This window comes from Nyctibius grandis, chromosome 1 (genome assembly GCF_013368605.1).
Source record: "Nyctibius grandis isolate bNycGra1 chromosome 1, bNycGra1.pri, whole genome shotgun sequence".
In the NCBI taxonomy this organism is placed as follows: domain Eukaryota; kingdom Metazoa; phylum Chordata; class Aves; order Nyctibiiformes; family Nyctibiidae; genus Nyctibius; species Nyctibius grandis.
Window position 1 is genome coordinate 21,086,177 of NC_090658.1, and position 25,516 is coordinate 21,111,692.

The window sequence follows — 25,516 nt, forward strand, 5'->3', positions numbered from 1 at the left end:
GTGAGCCATTGCCCACTTGCCACCACTCTATGGGCTAAGTATAACTGTGTCTTTTGTATCAGTATTGATATTGGGTTTCTTATTTTATTAAATCTGTTTAAACTTCAGCCCATGAGTCTCCCTCCTTTTCCCCATTCCCTTTCTTGGCTGGGGAGGGGTCCTGGGTGATAGAACAACTGGTTATTGTGTAGCCCTGGGTGTGGGCTAGACAGGGACAGTTAAGCACAATTTTTTTCACACCACGCAACTGCCATTCTGGTCAGGTGACTTTTTTTTTTCATATTTGTTCTGGTGATTTCACCGTGGGGTTGAATAGCTGACACCTAATACATGGCGCTACCTTGCCAGGTATTGCACAATAAATGCAAATACGGCTCAGGGGTCAAAGCAAAGTGAGGTTCTAGTGGCTTAAATTGGTAGACCTTAGGAGGTATGTGATATGTGTTAAAACTCTCCAGAATTCTTTATTTCTACTTCATGAATTTCTGAGCAATAAATGGTAGAAATAATTTTAGAAATTTCTTCTCCCTTCCCAAGTTAGGCTAATACCATCTGCAGATCTGGGCAACAGATTTTAAAAGGGAGTGGGTTTAGATTTCGGGAATATTTCTGAGTTAAGACAAAGGTCTTTTTTAATTTTATCCAGCAGTAATATTTGCACCAGCCTTAAAAGGACCCTTCTCTTTGCTCACAACTCAAATGTAGAAAAGCAGCATGACTTTTTTGCATGGGTGGTCTGGCCAGCCCAGCATGGACAGTGGAGTCTTGCTGCCCAGCGTGACCAGCTGACCAGCTGAGCACATCAGAGCTACGCTGGGTGCTGGGTGGAAGCACTGCCATAGAGGTGGCATTATGTCAGCCTGGTCTTCTAGAGTCCAGGGCCAGCTTACCAATGTTTGCTTGTGATGTGCTTGAGATACAGTTTCCTTTTGTTCCCGGCTGTTCTCTGGGTGAAATCCAGCGCTGCCTCACCTGAGAGGATGCAGCCTTCAGGTACCCAAAGACGGACAGTCCGAGGCCTCAAGTTGTGCCAGGGGAGGTTTAGATTGGATATTAGGAAAAATTTCTTCACCAAAAGGGTTGTCAAGCATAGGAACAGGCTGCCCAGGGAAGTGGCTGAGTCACCATCCCTGGAGGTATTTAGAAGATGTGTAGATGTGGTGCTTAGGGACATGGTTTAGTGGTGGACTTGGTAGTGTTAGGTTAACAGTTGGACTTGATGATCTTAAAGGTCCTTTCCAACCAAAACGATTCCATGATTCTATGATTCTGTGGTGCTATATGGTCCACGCTGTTATGTGGTCTGTATTGTTGTGCAAGCTTGGAGCCTTGATTGTGCCCAGGCACACATTCACTAGAGCAGGGTGGCAGAGGAAGCCAGACTGAGGGCACTGTAGGTGGGTGGGATTGGCTCCATTTCAACAGCTGATCTGGCTGCAGGTGAACACAGGAGCTGTTCCCTGCAGGGACTGTCTAGCCCAGCATTTGGTTTCTGACAGCAGCAATAGGAGAGGCTGTTCAGGGAGAATAAGTTTAGCTGCTGTTCACATTCCCATCCCTTGTACCCTACCAATGTTCACAATTGTTGGGTTAGAGGTACTGAGTCTATTGATCCCTTTAGGACCTACTACTGGTTTCTTGGCTCTGTGAAGCAAGCCTCAGGCACCTGGGGCAATACAGACATCGTTCTGCACAGTCACGCTTTGAGTGGCTGGTCTTGTGTTCTCTGACACAGAAGCCAGAGCCACGTATTTGCATTCAGAGCTCGCATCGTATTCATGTTAAGTGTAGCCTCACAGCAAGTGTTGTTGGTGTTAACAATCCACTTCTTTCTCCCATGTTAAGTTGCTGAAAAGTCCTCCTGCTGGTCTTTCAAGTGAAATAGAAGAGATTAAAGTTTAAGTATTTTAAAATAGCATAGTCTTGGAATATAGGAGAGGTGGCAGCATTATTGCAGAACATGGATTCAACTGACGTGAAGGAGTGTGATAGGCTAATACTCTTACTTTCTGGCTTTGCTCTGGGAAATGACAAGGGGTGAGACAAGTGTTATTTGCAAGCACTTGTGAAGAGTGACCTGGCATATCTCCTGCTGTTTCATTGCTCCTACTGTTTCATGTCTCCTGGGTGATGAATGAAACTGCTCACAAATATTTGTCTCCCTTCTGCCACATTCCCACCTTCTGCACATGTTTCTGGGGCTCTTCCCTCCTCTACAAAGAAGGTCCACAAGCCATCCCTTGGGGCTGTGGCAACTCACTATATGCAGAGCTTGGGGCAGCCTCTGGAGCAACACTGCTTAAAATACTGGTTAAGGTAGTTAGGGGAGCAGTGGGGTGCAGTTTCCTTATACGTTTGGTATCCGGGACAAAATTTTACATGAACAAACAACATGTACAAAGAAGCATTTGGTCAGGACTTGAGTCCTGGCTGCTTCTCATGGACCTTGGGCTTGAGCACTGGTTTGGTGTTCTGGAAGGGTCAGTGCTGAGGTGTGTAACTTGAGCTTAAAGCAGAGTACAGACTTACCTGCGACTTGGGATGTGTTAAGGACTCTTTGGGGTTCAAACAGTAGGTTAAGCTGTGTGCGCAGATACAGCCTTTCTACATCATTTTATTGTCAAATCAACAGGGATCAGAAATGGTGGCATGTCCTTTTTGTAATTCCTGGATATTTGTTTCTTTAATCTTCTTTATTCATGCCTAATTGGAAGTACCCTTTTAGGCTCCCTTTGACTTTGGCTGGTTTTGGATTACCTTTGTAATGCTAACTCTGTGCAATGGGGACCAGGGGGTGCGTTGGATCCATGAATGTGCTGGAGGCCCCACTGTGCACACACGGATAAACGTGTTGTGAAAGGGCTCCAGAAGCTCCAAAAGCTAATAATTGAAATGGATAACCCTGGTAATCCTGTTACCCTTCCCTGGCTGAGAGCAAGCAGTGATGTCAGCATACGTAGGAGGTCTGTGACAAAGCTGTGGCTTAGCTGTAGTTATCCTGAGCCTCATCTTCATTTGGAGAAGAAGGATTATTTTGCAAATTGGCAGCCTTACTGCCTGTGACAACTAACTCCATGGGGTGTCTGTTCGGGCTTTCACATCCTGAACAACTACCATCTAACAAGTCCTGCTCACGTTAGTCTGTCTAAAGGGAATAGAGCAGGGTTTCTCATCAGTACTGCTTAGCAGATTAAGTTTTCTGCTCCAGGACAAGCTGCTGTTGCTGATCAAGTGGTAAAAGAGAGGAAATATGCTAAGGAAAGAGTGAATGGAGAAAGGGAGAGGAAAAAGACTTCCAAAGTACCTATTAAAAACGAATTAGAGAATCAGTTTTTCTGCCCCACAGAATACATGTCCACTGGAAGCAATGATGAGGGACTAGTTATTCATGGCCTTGTCTGATCCTTATTTCATCTCCTACATTGTACGGTTCTGTGTGTCAAAATACAGGCCTGATTAGTTTCTGTGTTCAAACTAGGAGAACTTGGAACCACTCTGAATAGTCTTTTATTTGAAAAGAAAATGTTAGCTGCTGTCAGTTCTGTTTTCTTCCCTGAATCTCAAGATGCTGGTAAAGTTGACACAAAGCATCAGTGAACAATATACTAATTTGTATTGGTGGAGAATATTACTCTAAGTGTTGTCAAACTGAGTATACTGAAATACAATACCAGGCAAGCTAACTGACACCACTTTCAGGAACATTAATAAGGAGACACAAGCAGAAGGGTAAACAGAAACAAATCATGTAGGATTTCCCACTCTGGAAACAAGAATCATCACTTGCTGATGGTCCACAGAGTTGGCTGAGCTTCTTGAGTTGGCTCAGCTCCTTGTCTCCGGCTGCTAAACTGCGTTCAAAACAGATTAAAAAGACATTGGAGATGTTCCTTATGTTACTCTCCATATAGACAATGGCTTTTCCTGTTTGCTAGTGAGAAGCTGCAGATGACACGAAGATTGGTAGAGGGGCAAGTGATGGAGGTCTGGAGAAAGGTGATCCTCTTTCACAGAGGACTCAGACTTCAAAATCAGGTTTTGTTGTAGGCTGGTGGAGTCAGAATGCTCTGATTTGGAATGAAATCCATAACTTTTTACATTTCCCATGCAGGAAGGCAGGGGTGAAGACCCCTGGAAGCCCTGTGGCTCCCATTTCTACAATATTGTGCCTGGTTTCTATTATGACTTTGTAGAAATCGAACTGTGTTCCTAAAACATTTGGGTTAGGGAAACTCCAAGGGAAATTCCAGTTCAACACTTTTTTCCTGACTAGCACTGGTAAATTATGCCGAGGATTTTTCAGATACACTGAGCAGCATGAAGTACTTTCTTAGTATGCCCCAATCAAACAAAGTATGTTTTACAGCCATTTGCAAAGTAATGAACACGAGGAAATGCAGACAAGCCATATAGAATGAATAATAATATTCCTTAAAACGATTTAGGGTTACGTGAAGACAAGCTCCAATCTGATAATGTGGCAGAAAGTCGAATAAGGCTCTTAAGTGTATAGACAGAGAGGTTAAAGAGTGGGGAGTGGTGACTTATGATAATGGTAGGCACAACAGTGGAACAGTCTGTCCTGTTCTGTTGATCTCATTTAAAGAAAATGTGTGGAAAAAGATGCGCAGAAAAATGCCTAGGAAATGATTCTTGCATTTGGAGAAAATGCTGTCCAAAGAGAGTTTGAAGAGCTCATCATACTTCACTCATCAAAAAATAAGATCAAGAGGTTCCTTGGTTATGATGTATAAACCCAATACATGTGGAATATAGCAGGTATTGAGTCTAAACAGATATTGAATTTAGTGGAAAAAACCTATAAGAGAAACTGTTGACCGAGAGCTGAGACCATTTAAACTAAAAGTTAAGAAAATGTTTTTACTGGTCTGTGTTGATCAGTCACTGGGAAAACTGCTAACGGCAGCAGTGGATTCTCATCTCTGGATGTCTTCATAACAAGACAGGCTGTCTTTTAGGAGACAAATATATACCAATTGTTCATATGGATTAGTGGGTTCAGCAGAAGAATAAATATCTGAATCTGATAGTGATAGTTTACAAGCTAGTTTAAATGATCAGATGGTTTCATTAGTCTTAAATTCTAACAATTATGAGATGGGATCATGAACAGTAGAGGAAGTGTCCAAGGCACCATTCCAGCTTGTCATGACATTGCTTGCCGTTACAATATCAGATCACACTGGAAAATAGAACAATAGAAAAATAATACAAATTTTTTGCCGAAGAGCAAAGATCAGGGAACAATTCCCCAACTTTGGAGTCGTGTTTCCTTTGAAGGCTGGTGGAAGATGGGACCCAGCTCTCACCTGCCCTGGGAATGGGATGTGGGTGCCCAAGGGGTTGCAGCTTTGTCCCTGTGATGCAGAGCCTGATGTTGCCTGGTGCTGAGCAGTCTCATGTCACTGTCGCAACAGGAAGGGTCTACTTCTAAAGCAGTGGGAACACACCTTGTTTTTGTGTAGTCTCAGTACACACCAGACATGCTTTTGCTGGTGAGCCTCCATGCTCTGATCATTAACTTCCATGACTGCTGGTTAAACAGCAAGCAGCAAGAAAAATAGAGGACAGGCAGTAATGGGTGATGGAGATTCAGCCACTGTGACCTTGAGACTTGCAAATGAGCTATCACAGAGTCAGGAAAAGTGCTTCTGCCTCTTGGGGAAAGGGCATTGTTTTATGTCTCCTGATAACTAGCCAATGCATTTTATTAACACTAGCCTCACAACGAGGTCAATCAATCAATCAATTTCCATATATGCAGCATATTTACAAGAAGTGCCTTAAAGCACTTTCCAAAAATACAGATGTCCCTATGAAATCTTTAAATAAACAAGAGCGCTCAGGAGGGGTAATCAATACAATTTTTATATATGTATTGATTTTTCATATTATATATTATCTGTAAATGGATAGTCATATTTTATATAATATCTTATATATAACCTTATAAAAAACATATAGTTGTGATGCAGTCCTCTACTTGCCCGTTCTTTTACATCTGCTAAAAGATCATTGTGTAAATGCTGGACTGCACAAATCACACTTCCCCCTGGCTGGAGAAAGCAGTGGAGCTTTTCTTCTTAAGCCTCCTGATAATGGTGCAGTAAAACAGCTATTAAGTCTTTAAAAATGCTAGTCAAATGGACAAACTGAGGCATCAGACTAATATGCAGTAGAAACCTTTACATTCATATTATCTGTAGAGTGCTACTATGGTGGGTCTTTAACCAAGGCAACAGTATTTGGGGAAATCAGCCAGCTGGAACTTGCAGTAATTCAGATTCTTAAAAAATGGTGAACTATCATACAGGAGTGAAGCAAGAAACCAAAGGAAGAGCATTGGATTCAGACACACTATGTTTCTTGTGAGGTCTCAGTAATATCTATCATTGTGCCTATCCAGATTTCTGAAAGAGGTAGGAGATTATAATTGAGCCATATGTAATAGTAGCAGGGAGTTGAATAATAAGTTCTATGCTCAGTCAAGCATTACTTAGTTTCTGTCTGAGTTTCATTTCCAGCAATCGCTAGACAGTCAAGATTGAACTCCAGACAAGCTGTCCTGGTTTGGCCCAAACCAGGCCAATTAGTCTTAAAGAAACAAAGGTCACTGCTAAATTCCTCACTGCTTATGAGTGAAGAGCCGAAGGGGGCTCGCACCTGCAGGGAGAAGCAGACAGGGCAGGTGACCCAAGATTGACCAACGAAGGTATTCCATCCCATACATGTCATTCTCACTTTCCTATTTATCACTAACCCACTGCCTCCTGGAGGTGGGGCCCAGGAGGGAGGGGCTCTCCTGTCTTCCATTGATTGGTACCAGCTTTGCCAATTCTCCAGTTAAAAGCCTGCAGGTGTGATGGCAGGGGGAGCTACTGCATTTTCCCCTCTGCCCGTGCTGGGGGCAGTAACTCTGCCTGAGGAGGATTTCCAAGCTCTCAGTCTTGGTTTTGTATATATTTGTATATATTTGATTATTTCTATTATTATTGTTATTATACTCTTTTTCATTATTATAGTTTATTAAAACTGTTTTAACTTTCCAACCCATAAGTCTCTCTCCCTTTCCCTTTCCCTTAGGGGGGGGAGAGGGTTAACAGAGAGCATCTGCCACCTGGTTAATAGCTGGCCCAGCTTTAAACCGTGACACAAGCAGAGGTACGACCTGGATTGCATCAAGAATTATGTGTTAGTCATGAGAATTACACTGTGATCTATTATTAGAGCATCAGAAAATAGCCCTGTGAAGTAAAGGAGATGCTGAAAAGCACAGAAACAAGACCTGAAAGGGATCTCACTGTATCAAAATTAAAGGAAAATAGCAATTCTCCCTTGTGGCAAATAAATTTTTAGGGACATGGCTTAGTGGTAGACTTGGCAGTGTTAGGTTTACAGTTGGACTCGATGATCTTAAAGGTCTTTTCCAATCTAACTGATTCTATGATTCTATTCTATGAAATGCTGCCTCACAAACAGGAAGGCTGTCCTATATCCAGATGTCTCTGGACTGCCTGCCTCCTTCCCCTGAGCTTGTCACTATGGACTGGCTTGGTTGGCTGGACTCTCTGCAGATCCTGGTTACAACTTCTGGATCATAGCTAGCAGGGCTGTTGCTGAAAGCATGTTGTCCTAGTGCTGTTGGCCTCAGAGGTTCACTGCATGTGCAGGATCCTCCGGCACAGGGCCAGGTACAACAGTGGCAATGCATCAGGACATGTTGAACTGGCTGTGAAATCACCAGCTCTGCCAACACTTGTACTTGCACAGCTCAGCACAAACTGTTTGACTCCAGAGCTCCTTCCCAATTTATCGCAGTCCTGGTCTATACCTCACTAAAACTCACTTCCACTTCTAACATGAAACGTTTTGGTGGGGTTTAGTTCAGCCTGAAACATCACGGTGAAGTTCCTGGTCCCTGGAGGCCAGATAGAAAACTTTAACTTTGAGTTAAGCAGTCTTCAAGTGTTTAGTCACACACTTGAGTGTTACCAGCTGGGAGATTCCAAAACTGAAGGTTGACCTGGCACAGTGAACTTCTATGGTGTACTTTTGTAAGTTGGAAGAGCACACTCCATTGTGGAGTTGTGTGTTTGTGTTTTGGGGTGTTTGGTTTGGGGTTTTCTTTGTTTGTTTGTTTTTTAAAGTAGAAATGGCTACAAAAACATGGTCTTTTCTTACTTATAGGGACTTGTAAGCTGATTTTTGACAACTTTTGCCTTGGAACAGACCAGGAGTCGGTCAAGATTAGCAGGCAGTTCAACATGTGTGCTGTTGTAGTGGGTATCTGCTATGGACCTCCTGATTAGGAAGTAGTAGATGAGGCCTTCAAACAACTGAAAGAAGCCTCACATTCATAGGCCCTTGTCCTTGTGGGGACGCACCCTGGTACCTGGTGGAAGGATAATACAGCACAGTACAAACAATCCAGGAGGTTTCTTAAGTGCACTGATTACAACTTCCTGGCACAGGTAATCTAGGAGTCAACAGGGAAAGGTGATTTCCTGGACCTGATACTTACAGACAAGGAAGAACTGGTCTGGAACATAAGTCAAAGGCAGCCTTGGCTGCAGTAACTATGAGATGGTGGAATTCAGGACCATGAGAGGAGGGTGCAGGGCAAAAGTAGTCCTGGATTCCTGGATAGCAGACTTCAACCTCTTAAGAGACCTGCTTGGAAGAATCCCGTGGGACATGGCCCTGGAGAGGAGTCCAGGAGAGCTGGGTGATATTCAAGGATCACCTCCTCTGAGCTCAAGAAAAGTCCATCCTGAAAACTAGGAAACTGAGCAAAGGGCAGCAGGAGACATGCATGGATGGGCAAGATGCTCCTAACTGAACTTGGACATAAAAAGGAAGTGTACCAGAGGTCGAAACAGGGGCAGGTGACCCTGGAGGAGTATAGAGTTGCTCTCTTGATCATGCAAGGATAGGACTAGGAAAGCCAAAGCCAGTCTGCAGTTGAATCTGGCAAGGGATGTGAAGGGCAAGAAGAAATACTTCTAAAGGTACATAAACAGCAAAAGGAAGACTTGGGAAAACACTACTGAATGGGGCAGGGGGAACTGGTGATAAATTACATGGAAAACGCTGAGGTACTCCATATGTTCTTGTACTAGTAATATTATCCTTCGGGAATCCCAGGCCCCTGAGACCAGAGGGAAAGTCTGGAACAATGAGGACTTACCCTCAGTGAAGGATGATCAGACTAGGGAGCACTTAAACATACTGGACACGCGCTGGTGAGGCCTGACGTGTTGCAGCCATGAGTGCTGAGGGAGCTGGCTGATGTCATTGCGAGGCCACTCTTGATTATCTTTGACTATGTCAAATGGTCGTTATGACTGGGAGATGTTCCTGAAGACTGAAAGAGCAAATATCACTCCTATATTCAAGAAAGGCAGGAAGGAAATTTAGGGAACTGCAGGCTGGTCAACCTCACCTCAATCTGTGGGAAGGTGATAGAGAAAATCTTCCTGGAAGGCATTTCCAAACACATGAAAGACATGAAGGTGATTGGGAGTTGTCAGTGTGGATTTACAAAGAGGAAATCATGCTTGAGCAACTACGTTTCCTTCTACATGACTTGGTGGACAAGGGAAAAGCAGTAAATGTGTTTTTTACTGTGAGGGTAGTCAAACACTGGCACAGGTTGCCCACAGGGGTTGTGGAATCTCCATCCTTTGTGATACTCAAGACCCAACTGGACATGGTCTCAGACAATGTGCTCTAGCTGGCCATGCTTGAGCTGGGGGGTTGGACTAGGGGATCTCAAGAGGTCTCTTTCAACCTGAACAATTCTGTGTTAATTTATACACTCTATGTAGATTTTGTGACTGAAGAACCTCTCAATCCATATTGCACCAGTCAGCACCAATGATGAATTAAATAAAAAAGGTTGTATTCTAAATCTATAATACAAATTGCATTGAAGTCATTAAAAAGTCCCATTGATTTCAAAGGGCTTTGGCTTAGTTCCAATACTCCTTGTTTAAATAACTATCTAAATGTCCTGATTTTCACTAATATAGGGAATGCAGCTGCTCCAGAGAGCTTCACTTGGCTTTGATCAGGCTCTAATTAGTTGTACTTTTAAAAACATTTCTAAAAAGTTTGAAAATTTGATTTTTTTTTTCTCCTCACAGTCAACAAACTCAGTAATTCCTGAAAGGGGTATGGTTTAAAATTTCCCCAGAGATCAACCTTTTATATAAAATAACTTTAGACAAAATATTATTATAAAAATACATCTTTGAGTATGAAAAATGAGCAGCGTGGTAGAGAGACTGTTCTGTCATCATAGAAACAGGCCAAGGGTTTCAGTGTCTCAGGCTCGTGAGGGCAAAATTCTGGGGCAGTGTTGAAGGGTGTCATCCAGTAAATGTGAACCATGTTGGAAATCAGAAATGGGAATGACAGGAGATTGGGTGAGAAGCATTGGATCCCCCTTTCCTACAAGTGGCAGCTGTGTGGGAGACAGTAACTCCAGTGATGGATGTTTTTGCCTTCTACTTAGTCAGTAGATGCAGGATGTGTGAATGATAATGTTTCTGAAAAAGACTGGTAATATAATATCCTAGGCTGACTAGAGAGCTAAGATTCGTTATTGAAAAACTCAAATAGGAATGCTGAAACTGTTTTCTGAACACTGGAAAGCTGAGATGCTGGAGGGAAAGTGATAGCAGTGACATTCTGGTGAAATGTTCATCAGCTATTGTCATACTTTATTAAAATCAATGAATTAAATACCCTCAACAATTATGCCAGTTATTAACAGCTTATGAATGTGTAAATCTCATTCTTGATGAAGGTCACCTGGGCAGTGTTTCCTATTCTGCTACTGAAATGTGTGTAATTTCTGTATAAATTATATTGCCTTTTCTAGAACTGAAATTATCCATTGGTTAAATGATTATAATAAAAACTAGGTCTTTAACTCACAGGGATATATTGTTATTAGCCATACTGTAGTTCCAGCTAAGAGCTCAACACTTTTCTTGCATAATGACAAGATGTTATTACTTTTTCTTTTTTTTTTTTTTTTTTTTAATACTTTATAGGCCTATATTCTATTTCAAATTATTACCACATCATAAGGTTGATGTAGCCAGAGCATCTTGTGTGGTGTGGCTTCCTTCTTTGAAGCATTGGTAAGCATAGCTTCATCTATATTTCTTCCCTATCTGCTGCAAAAGCAAGAAAAAAGCTCTGATTGATGCATATGACTATGGGGAAAGACAAAGGGGAAATATCCAGCCTGGTTAACTGCAAACTAGAAATATCAAACCAGACAGCTAGCTAAGCAGACAGATAAAAAAGATAGGGATGACCACAGAAATACACTGAGAATTATACTTAGCTCAACAGAGGAAAGGCACTGAAGAAGTAATGCCCCTCCTGAAGACAGCTGAAGGAGTGCCATGAGATAAAGGATAGAAAGGTACACCTGCCCACTGTCACCTGTTTTACTCTCCTAGTGAAAATTCAGGGTGTAAAAATAACCTTAAAATAAACACTTGTGTTTTTCTGCTGTAATAACAGTAAGTGGAAGTAATAATAAGTGACAGAAGAGGAAAAGGTTGGTTCTTTCAATGGTCAAACTAGGCTCTGGCTGTAACCAAGAGGGACCGGCCAGAAGGGTTGCGAGCAACAGAGAACTCTTCCTCTTCCTCAGAAACCACTTGTCACTACAGAGCCATGCCGTTAGCCCAGAGCGAATAACTTGTCTGCAACCCACCCTGAACCCATGTGCAGCAGCACAATGAAACTCAATGTAGTTTGCTGGCATAGCTTGAGAAATAACTTCTGAGCCTCCTCAAGTGACAGCATATTATTCTGTGAAACAATTTGTTCTTCTTGAATGAAAAGGACAAAATTCCAGCATTCATCATTTTCACCATTGTAAACTCCAATGAAGCTATAGATGTTTCAAATTTACATGAATACAAAAGAGGGAAAGATTCAGACCACGAACCTCACATTTTTGGCTCACAGACTTTAAGCTTGTTAAGAAGGCACAGATGCAAAGACTGATAAAACCAAAGCCTACGCTTTCTTGCTTTGCTATGCAGGAGAGGAAGTGGGTTTTCATCTAAAACGCGATACCGCAAAGAACTAACTTTTTCCATGTCTGAGTTATACAATGTTCTTTGTAGCAAGATTCTTGGCACCCGTCAAAATATGACTAATAAGATGACTGCACTTGAAGAGAGATGTGCAGGGTCCAGCTACTAAAATGAAGTCACCTTCATCTTAGTGTGGGCATTCCTTATCTGAATGCTTCTGGGTTTCTTCATATGAAGGGTTATTCATCCGCTCTAACTCGCTTTAACTGCTGATGTGGTGCAGTAGCAAGATGCTACTATGTAAGGTAGCTGTCAGTACCTTTAGCTGCAATGAAGACCTGAATCCATGGGGTACCTATTGGCTGCTGTAAATGTCCATACTTCATTGCACCGGTTCACCCCCATAGAAGGGTTGGTCATAACTGTTAGGCTCTCTTTCAGGAGTTATTGGGGAGTCTTGTGTGGTGAAGCTTTTGGATTTAAGGAGAAAGCAGATGCTGTGCCAGGTGTTTTTGTTACAATCCTGTGCCTGAAGATAGTAGCGTACAGAGGAAAATTTGCCAGGGAAGATGGACTCTGAGATGTGGGCAAAAGCCTTCTTTCTGCCCTTTGGCTTCAGGAAAGTGTTGGGGGTGTGTGTGATTTGGGGAGAGAACCATAAAACAAGGATTGCTGGAGGCTCTCTCATAGTACCCAGAACCAGTGTGTTTCACCTTGACTGCATATAGCAATCCCCAGCTGCTGTGTGTTCTTGCCTCTGATCCTCCTTGAGTGATGACTCCTTGCCACATACTGTGATGGACTGGAGAAATTGTGCTCTTTCAGCTTCTGGTCTGGCACAACCACTTAGAGGGACTGTGTCTAAACTGTGGGGCAGAAATACTCTGCAGGTGCCCCACGAGACTGGCTGGAGCATGCTGAAGCTGTCTTCTGGCCTACATGATTGGTTTTCTTTCACATAAAAACTAGGCTGTTGAGAGGGGGAAGGAGAGAAAATCCTACATGCCTGCGCCCCTTCAGCGTGGAAGTGGGTCATACATGGTCCTGCAAGCTCCCAGGTCCCACAGATCAGATGAGGCCAAAAGGTAGCTAATATTTAAGTCTTTCATTTAGTTTTATTCAGTTACTGAAAACCGATTAGATCTAATTTTAATTGCAGTAAGGCCTCATTGCACTAACCTAAAGGGGTAAAGGTACCTCTAAATGGTATAAATTAGTTTCAGTTTTAAAGCACTGCTTTAGTTCATTCTTCAGTGTTGAAGAGTGAAGAATAATTGCATTAGCTTCTTGTTATCACTGCTTGATGTATTCAGACCATCTATGTGCATGCTGGTATATCTTGGCAATGGCTGGAGGGCATTAGTGTGTGTGGTAGAGCTGTGGAGCTGACCTGAGGTGTTCAGAGGGTACCAGCATTAGGGTTTTGTCTCTGAACATCTTCTAAATTATCTTTTAATTTATGTTTTAAAAGTGAACGTTTTGAAAGATGCAAATGGAAACTTTCTAAACACAAAAATCCCCTGAAGCCCCACATGGTTTCTCAGGATGCCTAGACAGTTTCTTGCTCTGGCACCAGCCTGCTGAAATAAGGCATTGTAAGAGCTCTCTCCCAGTTTCCTTTGACTACCCCAGCTCTTACAGGGGTCTGGTGATGTTTGGTATTTCAAAGTGCTTTAAGATCCCGGATGAAAGGTGCTATATAAATGCACCTTTTTTACACAGTGTGTGTTTACATATAGATCTATCTTATTCCCATGCCCTGGCTGCCCATCTAGGATGTAACAAAAAATTATTTTCCCTCTGTGCCACCGGGCAGGGCTGGGAGAGCAGGTGATCATATTGCCTCAGCTGCCTGTACAACACAAAGAGCAAAAAACCTCTTTACAAAGAGCACAAAAACAACCTCTTCCAGGTGCAGGGTTTGTGCATACAGGTGACTTCCAATGCTAGAGCAAGGTGAAAATGAAGGACTGCTGGTGCCTGGATCGCAGCGGTCTGGTACCTGATCTGTTCCTTAACAATGTGCTACCATCTGCTTTGGCTTTGCCTCTATGCTGGGGTGACGACCCACCTTGTGTGGTGTTGTCTCTGTGTGTCACTAGCTGGTACTGCCATATAATCAGGGGAATCTTCCAGCTGCATGAAAAAATGTGTGGAAATGGCACACATTCAAGGCATACAGTGCTAGCTGCAAACAGCCCAATGGAGTAACCACTACTGGTCACAGCTCGAGTGTGTGCATCAGACCTTCACGTGTCAGAGAATGAACTTGAGGTGATGGGGAAAGGCAAAGCAGCAGGGGACAGGTTAATTGTTTGGGTACCTTTTTCAGTCCTGAGTTTCTGTAATCGAGAGATGTAAGGGTTCCTAAATTTCTGCTGATATTTGGCTTTGAGTAAGTCAGAGTAATGGGATGAATAAACTGAGGACTAGGTTTCTTTCCATTGCTCTAGAGTGAGTGTGCCTGAACAGCCATGGAAAATGCATACTCCAAAGGCATAAAGGGTGTAAAATACAGCTATTTACATGCAAGAGGTTTCTCATCAGACTCTTCTGTCTGTCCTCTAGATATCAGCTGACTATGTAATAGTTAAGAGTGCAGGAAAGAAGACATCAGGCCTGGATTATCTTCTTGCAGGTAAAGAGTGAGCACAGATTTAGGAGGTAGACTACACCCTGTGCTACGGTTACCCACATCAATGAGAAAAAAGTCCCCTTGCTTGTATTAACAGCAAGATCATGCTTAGCATCCTACTTGATAAAGCATGCTTCACTAAGTGTGTTTTCTGTTTCAGTCTTTACAAAGGATGTAGAGCCTTGAATACACTGCTAGAGAAGTTCCACCCTGCTGCTGCTGTTGTCCTTGGGCCCTTTCAAACCCGGGTGGGAAGCACAGCATGGGCCTGAGTCTTCTGGGAGTGGGTCAGCTGCTGGATCGTGGGTTCTCCAAAGTCCCTTGGCTTTGGGTACTCTGATAATTTTGCTGTTTGCTAATTTTTGTGTCCTTGATCCTACACATAATAGTCTTTATAACATCTTGCGTGCTTAATGTGCTGTACATGGAATGCAGGAATCGTTTGCTTTCCTGCACTGGCAAGCAGCCTTCCCATAGGATGGAGGGACTGTTATTTAACAGCCCATAGAAATATACAGAGCAGCTGGAAAAGAAGTAAATAAGGAAACAAGAAGCAAAGCTTTTTCAAGAACTGAAGAGGCAGGACTATTATTTGACACTTTGGAATGCTCTCTATCCTTCAGGATGCTCCTGTGGGGTCTTCTGAAACTGGGCTAGCCTTTCTGCTCCTTTTAACAAAGGCCAGATGGGCTCCAACGCAGTAAGTCCCTGGGACAGTTGACAAAGGCTAACCAGGCATGTCAAAGGGGAGATCGCAAAATGACATTTTTAGCTGTAGCGCCTGAGTTCTTTCAAGCTGGCACCACACCTGTATGACGGAAAGGGAATCAGCTGGGCAGCTAAACTTGTGCTTCCTTCTTATATATCACTACATTTTGTTAGAAACAATCAGTCACTTATAATCCTTATACGACAGCTGCAGTTTCTCCTCTCAGCCTCTCATACTGTGCCATTATAAATAGATTGTCATATTCCTTGCAGCACTAAATTGCTTTCTGCATTCCCAGTCCCTGGGTGGACTGATTGACTTGGGAAACCTGCCATTTTGGTAGCCTTCCAGAAAAAGTGATTACTTATGCATCTGTTGCCAAACCTGTATAAGTATGTTACCATTAAAAAGTCAGTATTTAACCACAATTACCATAAAGGGGTATTTGATATGACAGTTGTTTCCTGCTGTGTTATGTTTCTCTGTACACAAACAGCAAATGGATGGTTTTAATTAGAGGAGGGGAGGCCTTCCAAGTGATATCTGCGCTGCTTTGAACACAAAATGCGTTCTTGCTTCTTTAACCAATACAGCGATTAAGGATTTAAAAGTGCAACCCACAAAAAAAAAAACCAAAAACAACCCAGAAGTATACCTGTTGTAGGGAGCCCACAAGCACAGAGAAATATTTGGGTGTATCAAATGACACCTCCTGCAAGTCAATGTTAACTGCCTAAGGGTGATGCTGGCAGTGGAGTGGTCGTGTGGCTGTGGGATACCTTACTGGAAGGATAACAATATTCATAGCGTTTGCCTGTCCTATGGCCTAATACAGAAATGTATGCATGGCAGTGTGCTGGGCACTCCAGAATCAGGGATCTGTCTCTGCATATAACAAGATCTATTGTCATAATGACCTGATCCAACATTGGTGAGTCAGTGAAAAACTTCCCATTGAGGTGAATGGGCTTTGGAGCATACTGTAACCCTTTAAAAACCTTCCAAAGCAATGTGCCTCATGCCCAGCCCTGCAAAATAGGGCACTTTGTGCCGCGTTGTTCTTAATGAGGCCATGTCTGTTGCATTTTAATAGCATCCTCTTAGGCATTGGCCCAGATCGGAGCTCCTTCGGTGGCTGTTTATACACTTTACATTGAGTGCTCATTGATTAAAACCCAAACACCACCTCAGGAGCAGGGACCAGTCTGTTCTGACCAGGTTCCAAACTGATGTCCTCTCCAATGCACACTCCCTCCCTCTTTCTGTGTAGTCCTAAGAATGGTGAATTTTTTACTGCATGGTGACAGAGCTCGAATGGAAGAGGTGAAGAGTTGTTCTTGTCTCTCCCTTCTTTACCAACTCTCTTCCTAATTTGGACTGCATTTGGGCAATTAAATGCACCATGAGCAGGTAGGGGATGGGCTGAGAAGGGTGCTGAATCTCCCCAATCAGCTGCTATGAAACTGCAGTTAATATACAAAGGCTAGGGGAGGATGTGACATCCCTAAAGTTTAATTTTCATCCCTCAAGGAGAGTGGAAGATGGAGGAGACATCTAGTTTATAGCTGAGGCTTAGGGTGGATATTATCAGGTTCCCCCAGGGCAGCTCCCATCGTGCAGAGGCTTTCTGATGAACCTGATAAACTGGCAGTCCAACAGGGACCTCATGAACATATGTTGCTCCAGGGCTTAGTGGCAGGTAGAGACTCTATTTTGGGTCAAGGCTTTAAACTTGGATGCTTCACTTCTGCTGAAATGCTTTATTAAAATGAAATCTAAACCCAGAGACCTCAAAGTGTTTTTTGGAATGGGTAAATATAATTATCTCATAGTTTTGGATGAGGGAAGGATTTCTAAAGATAGCCATATGTCTAGCATCAGGAAAGAAAGCCTTTGGTAATTTTTCCCCCCAGTGATTAAATGGGTAGGTGCTTGAGGGTTTCAGTGAAGATTAACCTGAATCCCACTAAGTATTTATCTGTACCTTGAGGTATCTCAGTAATCTGAAAATACAGCTTCGCGGGATTTGCCCAGAGCCCAACAGAAGGCAGGTTTCGGATCTGATAACAGAATATGGCTTTCCTCATCTGCTGCTCACTCCACGGGCACCGATGGGCTTCTGCTCTGCTGCGTTTCTTGTCCACTCTTTCGTGAGGGGTCCTATTTGACATGTATTTTAGTATTGGATTATAGACAACAGGCTTATACTTTGTGACAGGAATAAGGGGAAGAAATCATTCATAGTAGATACTTAAAAAGAGGTATGGATATACAAAATTCTATTGCTTTGATATAAATAAGATTTTAAAGTTACTTAATAGGCTGTCTAAATACCATTTTACATCTGGCCCGTGGAGTGTTTTAGCAGTCTCAGTCTATTTAGATTGAGCAGATACTTACTGCATACTAATCAGAATACTTACTGATTTAGCACATTTAATGTTTTTCATCTAGCTAATAGGAATCTCTTTAGTTGTTCTTTGCCTCCATAAATACTTTTCCTAATGTCCAGTGTTCCTTTTTAATATGCAAGTCCTGTCTCCTAAATCTGAAGAGCAAGATTAAATAGGATGCTTATGATATTGTGTATAAATAAATAGCTCTACACCATTAAAAGCAGTTGACTAGTAAGTACTGTAAAATCAGCATCTTTTCATACTTTCAACCAGAGCATAAATGAGCTTCATGGCTTGGTGTACCATCAAATCCAGGTCTGGGATAATGCAAGTGCGGACATCCTGGAGTTTGTTCCGAAAGCAAGGAAAATAAAAGATCACAAACCATTACACATCAACTGTATTTTTCCTGCACTACCTTATAGCTGAGCTGCAGGGCCTTATCAGCACTTCCTTCTGTCATTCCCTATTGCCAGACACCTACAAAATGCCTGCAAAGCCTTCGACATGAAGTAGGAAAGATGATGCCTGTCTCCAAGTTATGAAGATTGTTTACAATCCAAATATTTGAAGATGTTGCTAGTTATATGGTAACCAGAACCTGTGTAACTCAATGCTTTGATTAAAGGTTTCTGTTGACTGAAGCATGGATGATAGCTGATTTGAAAGCTGTTGCTGCAGCTAGGTTTTATCTACCTCTAAAGCCCACACCAGAAGACATGTAATTCAGCGTAAATATAAATTTTTAAAAGCCACTTGTTGGCTGATTGCTGGGCAAATGCAATCAGCTGTTGGTAGTGTGGCATGATGAGAGGAATATCTCTTCATGGGGAAAGCTGCACCCTCCAGGATAGCCTGCTTCTTGCATTTTCTTTCATTTTGTGACTCTTAATGGTTTTAATCTCTCCCAGGACTCTCCGTCCACAGAAAATGCCAGCCGAACAACTTTCTGTGGGCTCTTCACAGCTTCTGACCTCCTCTGTGGTTTGGCCAACATTGTTGCTAGTGGTATTGGATTTGGAGACATGATTATTTGAGTTAGTGAGAATCAGTGTGGGCAAGCAGGTAATGAAGGACTTGGGTTGGCAGCGCAAGGGAACAAGCTCGAACATTACCGTCTTTCTCATTCCTAATAAATGTGAGCAGAAATCTTCCCTGAGGGAGGCTTTAGGAAGGCATCAGCTGCTCTGGAGATGTATCCAAACCTCTGGACCTTTTGAGGTTTGCCCATCACTTCTTATGATCAGGAAAGAAATGCATGACTCTGTGAGGAAGGTATTTTAAGCTTATTTTCTTTAATCTTCTGGGTTCTGTGGTTGTGACTCCCCTGAGGTCATACAGATATTTTTAAATGAGTTCTCACTGCTTGAATAACAGGGAAATAATGTCTTGGTTTTCAACTTCTGTATTCTCCAGCTTCATAACTTTGGGCACTCCTCAAGTGAAGCTGAAGTCGTCGGGCTGTTTCAAGAGTCCTTTTGTATTTACATTAATAACAAACCTTCCTCCTCAAAGAACATTTGCCATACTTCAAATATTTATTGTTCAGCTGGGCTGGCTAACAGCTGTATTGAGCAAAGTCCCATGTGACAACCAGTGCATTCCTGGGTGATTATAGAATACTGCCAACGACTGTTTAATGTGTACATTGCGGTAGTATCTGCACAGCCCGGAGCACAGCTAAGGGGAAAAAAAAGAGACCTTGCAATCTGAGCATGAAATCATTACATAGGGATATAAAAAGCAAGGAAGAGGTTGTTGTGCCCCTGGTAAAATGTCTTTTGTCCCCCCTTGAGCTGAATTTGTACCTGTTTGTTGCCAAGAGAGCGTTCAGTCTGTCTACGTGTGTGCCTCAGCGTGGAGGCTTTGGAGCTGTTTTCCCCAAAGATGGCTCAGAGCTTTTCTCCCAACCACATTTGCATCAGAAAACAAGAGTCTGTCAAAATCAAAACGAGTTGTGGGAGCACACCAGCATTCAGAGGATGGCAGAAGGGGATGCGTAGTCGCTTCAACATCCTCGGTCTGTTCCGATTGGTGCCAGACTGCATTGATTTGACGAGACGAAGGCATTTCATTTCAACCTGCAGTGCTCCCATTGCTTTTCACTTGGTCTATTTACATTGAAGGGAACGTTAACATTAAAACTCATCAAAGGCAGCAGTGCTTTATATTGTGATATCGCTGTAGAAGTGAGGTATTTCCACAGTTCTGAATTAATTTCCTTTAAAAGAATTTCTAGTTAGCAGGAAAACTTAAAATTTGGACTTTTTGGATTTATCATGACACTAACTTGGAAACACTGGAGGTGACTACAGCTTCCTACCTAACTTGAATGTGTCCTTGTGTCCACACCATTTCTTGCTCTGACCCATGCCAGATGGCAGTGTCTGAAAAAATACATTTCCAGACCAAAAAACCTAGGAAGTTTTTATTTACTGGATTCCTTTATAGCCCTTTTAAAATTTTTTGTTCGAAGTAACACAGTGGAGCTCCCACAGAAGGTGTTGGGGCCTGCAAGAGGCAGGGGAGCGTCTCCCCTGCCCAGTGCAATATGAGCCTCCAGCAACCGTCCTCATGCCCTAGGCACTACTGGCACCCCTGAGCAAGCCCTGTACAAGCCATCTGAGCCTGGGGGCTCATGCTAGTGTCCTGGTCCCACTTTGGGGCTTTTAAAAAAAATGCTTAGGTTTGTCCCTATTTCTGTGTGCCTGTTTTCCCCTTCTTGCTCTCCTCCCATGTGCAAGCAGAGGGGTACGACCACTGCATATGACCCCCAGGGAAGTAGAGCCTCACCGGGGTGCTTTTCCAATGGGGCTGTGCCCATGGCAGGGCAAAGCTGTGATCCCATAGCAGGCAGCAGAGGAGCATTGGCTGGGTTGGTTTGTTTCCTCGTTTCTTCCTCGTAAACTGCCTCTGTCACGGCGAAGATGAAGGCATTGGAGCAGACTGGTTCTCAACTTTCCTAATAATAGAAATTTTTAAAATCATCCATGGTGTTTAGACTGCTGCCCTGCCGTGAGCTACTGTCTTCATAGTGTCATCCAACAGGCACACGGGGAAGAATGAATTACCACAACTTGTTACTAAAAATATTTTTAGCGCTTGGGATTGTTTCAAACATGCTCCGTTCAGATGGATTTTTGTGCCAAGAACAATGTTTCTTCCCTACCCCAAAATCTTCTAAAACAAAAGAAAGGGCTGCATAGATGTTGATAGTCTTTTAGCAGTTCCCGAACAAGGAAGGAAATTATATTCAGGCAGGCCTTTTAAGTTGATTTGGAAATCTCATCTGGACTTGTCTTGTGTGAGAGTCCCCTGCTTCGCTTGTCCTCTGTGGCATGTGAGCTGGCTGGTCTCAGCTAGACAAATAATAATCTCAAACATGGATTAAACTGACAATCAGCTTCTTATGAAAAGTCTTTTTTTTAATGGCTGCATGAGAACGAATGTTTCCAGCAAGTCCACAGAATGTTACAGGAAAATTGGATCTGAAATTACCTCCTTCTGATTAGCTTTCATGCGGCAGGCTATCGCGGTGCCACCTAGATTCTTCCTGTTAATAAGGATTATTTAAGGAGCAAAATAATGATAGTCTTGCAAAATGCCTGCTTTTGCAAGATTTTCAGTATAATTTTGATGACTCAAAATGATCAGATATGATTCTTTTGAATTAAGCATTGTCAGTGACTGCTACCATATCTCTGTAGGGTATTAAAGATTTTAAATATTTTCATGGTAATATTTTTGTTAGGAAATGAAAAATAAAGTTTTGCAGGCTGTCACACTGTGCAGAAGTTTGGTGCAGGTTTTGGTTTCCTTTTTTTCTGGTGTTACATTCTACAAAACACAATGCTACTTAAAAGAATGTTTTAGTTCATTTAACATTAAAAAAGATTCCCATTTGGAGAGAAGAATTTCTCCAAACCCTAGATTATGCCATGCCTAATAAACTCAAAGAACTGTTTTTGTTTGGGAGCGGTTGCCTCAAGTCAGGTTCTTTGGGTCTCGTTTTCATGAGACGGAGAAACTGGGAACTGAGTTGTTACTCCTGGTGCAGCCCGGCTCCCTGAGCCCAAGGGGAATAAAAAAAAATCAAACCAGCGGAACATAAAAATTCACTTTCGCGTACAGCTCTTGGTCTCTGTCTGCTAGTACCTTGCCAAGAAAGGTCTCTGGACTTCTCACTACCTTGATTTAAGTGGGGAGGTCTTTTTGATGCCTCTTTTTTTTCTTTTTTTTTTTTGCCTGAAGTGCTGAGTTTGGAGGACATCTTCTCTGGGACAGTGGGGAAGGAGATACAATTTTCCCCGTATTGCTTTCCTTACCTGTTACTATCAAGGCTTAATTAGCTCAGAAGGATCAAAGGGATGTCCATCTGTGCTTCCCAATCAGGCAGGACGTGGCACATAATGGCAGGGTGGTGGTTGGCCGTGTAACTGATATTTCTGATGCAGAGCAGGGAGACAAGAGATGGCAATGGCTGTGAGCTGAAAATGAATCTATGAGCCTCTTGAAAGTTTGGGGGAAAGATTTCAGGCCCTTCCCCCACTGTGATAGGGTTTTGATATAAACAAGTCTATCAGGCCTTTGGCTGAGTGAGAAGATACTGCTGCTTGGAGAAAATGCTCCATTGCAATAGAGCCATGAGATGCCACGGCTCCCACCCCCAGGCAAGGGAGCAGGGGTGCCTCTGCCAGTGCCTGGTGTCCGGCGGGATGCCCTGGCACCCCCTCCCTGAGGCTGCTACAGGGGAGGCACAGTTGCAGCAGAGTCTCAGCTCTGTGCTGGACCTTGCCCCATGGATACTGTAGCCTGTGTATATTTTCTGTCTGTAATATTTAGGGGGAAGTGTGGTGTGGCAGTGGGAACCGGCTGAAAATGAGGTGGATAAATCTGCTTGGACCTGCAATATATTTCAACTCTGACCTTTGATATCTCTTGCTGACGCTATCTTGTGTCTTCCTTTTATCAGAGACTTCTAGTCTCATGTCAATTTTAAGACATGGGCTGTGGCCCTTGGGCAAATATTCACTGGAGATTAGGAGGAGACTTTAATGAACGCAGCGCAGCAGAAGCACTCACGTGACAGTGGCTTTTGAAAAACCTTTCCCAGGGCAGTCGCACCAAATCTGGGGCACGCCATGATTTCGTTCACTTGAGATGCCAGCTGCAAGGCATGTTGTTCCATGTGGATTTTCTTTTGCATTTCACCCGCTCAAAACGTGCGCTCTGTGTCTGCTGGGGGCTTGAAATGAATTTGGGAATGCATCCAAAAAGTGGTGGGTGGGTGTGTTTTGTGGGTGAAGGCTAGCGGATGAAAATCCGTGCCAAACGAGGGGATACGAAGAAAAGATGATCCCAGTGCATTCCCCGGCCAGAGCCAGGGCAGAGGGAGGGAGGGAGGATTTGTTTCCACAGGGTGCGTCAAGATGCTGACCCAGATTTGTGATGCCGTGGTGGTGGGTTTTATGCAGCGCTGACTGCGCATGCAGCAGCTCAGCACAAAACAGCTTGTGCAGCATGAACGTTTCAACACATCCCTTCCAGGGTGGGGAACGAACTACCTGGAAGTCCCTGCAGCTTGATGGCTGGATTGGGAATTGCCTCCCCACTCCCTCCCTCTTCCCCTCTATAATTATTAAAACTCTGTAGAAAAGCTGGGTGGTGGGGTCTGGCTTCAAGGTTGGGTGCATCTTTGAGGCCAGCCCTGCTGTGAGCGGGTGGTTGCACTGGGTAACCTCCAGAGATCCCACCTGGATCACCCAAATTGATGGGATTGTAGCTGTGTGACGGTGGTATCAGAGTCAGGCCCCCGGGGACACACACACTGGTGCAGAGCTGGCTGCAGGTATGTATGACTGCCCCTGAACTGCCTCATTTAGGGCTTATCCCTTTTACCGGCCTCTTAATTAGTTGCTAAATGACCAATAAATGATTGCTGCTTAATCTTAGTGTTTCCACACCACCAGTCATGTAAAACTGTCAGTACTATTTTATGCCTGATACAGTTCTGTTAAAGGAAATGGTGCTATTCGGGGACCCACATGATGCAGAATTTGGTCTGACCTAGAACTTATTTAATAAAAGCTTTGACTGTCGAGTGTTAGCTTCCTCTTTCTGCTTGAGTTACAGGACCACAACCTCCTTTCATTTTTGCTTACCTCCAGAGATCCAAGCTCAGACCTGTAGGAAGCACCAGAGAAAAGAAGGCGGCTGGACTTGCTGCTAAGGCAAGTCTAAGGTCTAGCTCAGGCCTATTGAGACCCATTTCCACTGTCATGGACTTATGCTTACCACTTTTGTCCCCTTTTCTCCCTCTAGAAAGTGGGAATGATTGTGCTGGTCTATCTTATCAAAGTATTAAATAGCTTGAGGAGTTGAGGCTTAGAAAGAGCTTGGAGAGTGGCAGACAAAGTACAAAATGTGGCAGCATTGGGAAGTCCTGAAGGAGATTGCATTCACTCCATCACACAGTGAGGCCACCGGGAAGGTCATGGCAAGTTGGATTCTTGCTCAGCCCTCCTCCCCACGGTTTGGAGGGAGACTCTCAGCCTGACCTCAGCAGTTTGTGAGCCGTTGGGTCTGCAGACCTGACTGCGTGCAGCCGTGAGGCAGCAGTTGTTGGGCTATTTCAGGTTTTTTCAGTTTCCATTTCTGATGAGGTAGGAAGAGAAGGGACAGTGGTGTGGCTTCTTGCAGTTGAGCACAGAAACATTGCTGCTCCTCTAGTTCTGACGAACTAGTCATGACTGATGTTGTCCTAAGTGAAAATTGTTTTCCTTATGTCTCATTAGGACCTGTGATTGAAAGTCTCCTGCAGATCTGCTTCTGTAGCATCTTGGCCAAAGAAGAGTTGGGTCCCTTGTACAGGGCAGCTTCAGCCTGGCAGCAGGGACCTAGTTTTTGGTACCACACTGCACCCCCCCCTCCATGCATGAGATCACATTGCTTTAACCCTTTGTGAGGGGAAGAGGCAGCTCTCCTCGCTGCTGAAAGCCAACACATTAGTGCTGCATGGTGCCAGCTGCGTGTCTGCCCTCAAACATGCTCGTTGTGGCTGCCAGCATTGATTTCGTTGAAGGGAAGCCCTCAGTTTATCTGGCCAAGCTTTTTTTTGTGCCAAGATCTGCTTGGCACAGGGGAGAGGGGCATTTGTCAGGGACTGTAGCTATCCCTGAAGTTTGCTGGTAGTTTTTAAAGCCGCCGTGGTCTGTGAATGGCCATGGCATTCACTTGGTGGCCACAGCTACCAGGTCACCCAGGAGGCAGTTATCACCCCAGGCCTTGGAGCGCTGCTGGGCTGCTCCTTTCAGCCAGCCCACTGGGATGAGGGAACAATCCCACCAGCACTGTGCTGGTTAAGGCCACCTCTCCATAGCAGAGCACTTAGCACGGTCCTCATGGCCAGGATACGTCCCCTTTGCCTGGCTCGGGCTGCAGAAGGGCTGGGAGCATGGGGAAGAGCTGGGTCTGATACATGTGATTCTCCCATTTACTGCCTCTTCAATCTGATCTTCCCCCTGCCCCTGGTAGGACAATAAATGCCAGCTGAGGCATGTTTAATTCTTCCCTATCTTCCTCAGTCTTTATTTCTTTCCTTATCTGAGTGGCCAAAAATAACCTCTGCCTCCTCTCCTTTCCAAACGTTGTTCATGCAAGATTGGCCTCGTGGTACCCACGCAGGAGAGTG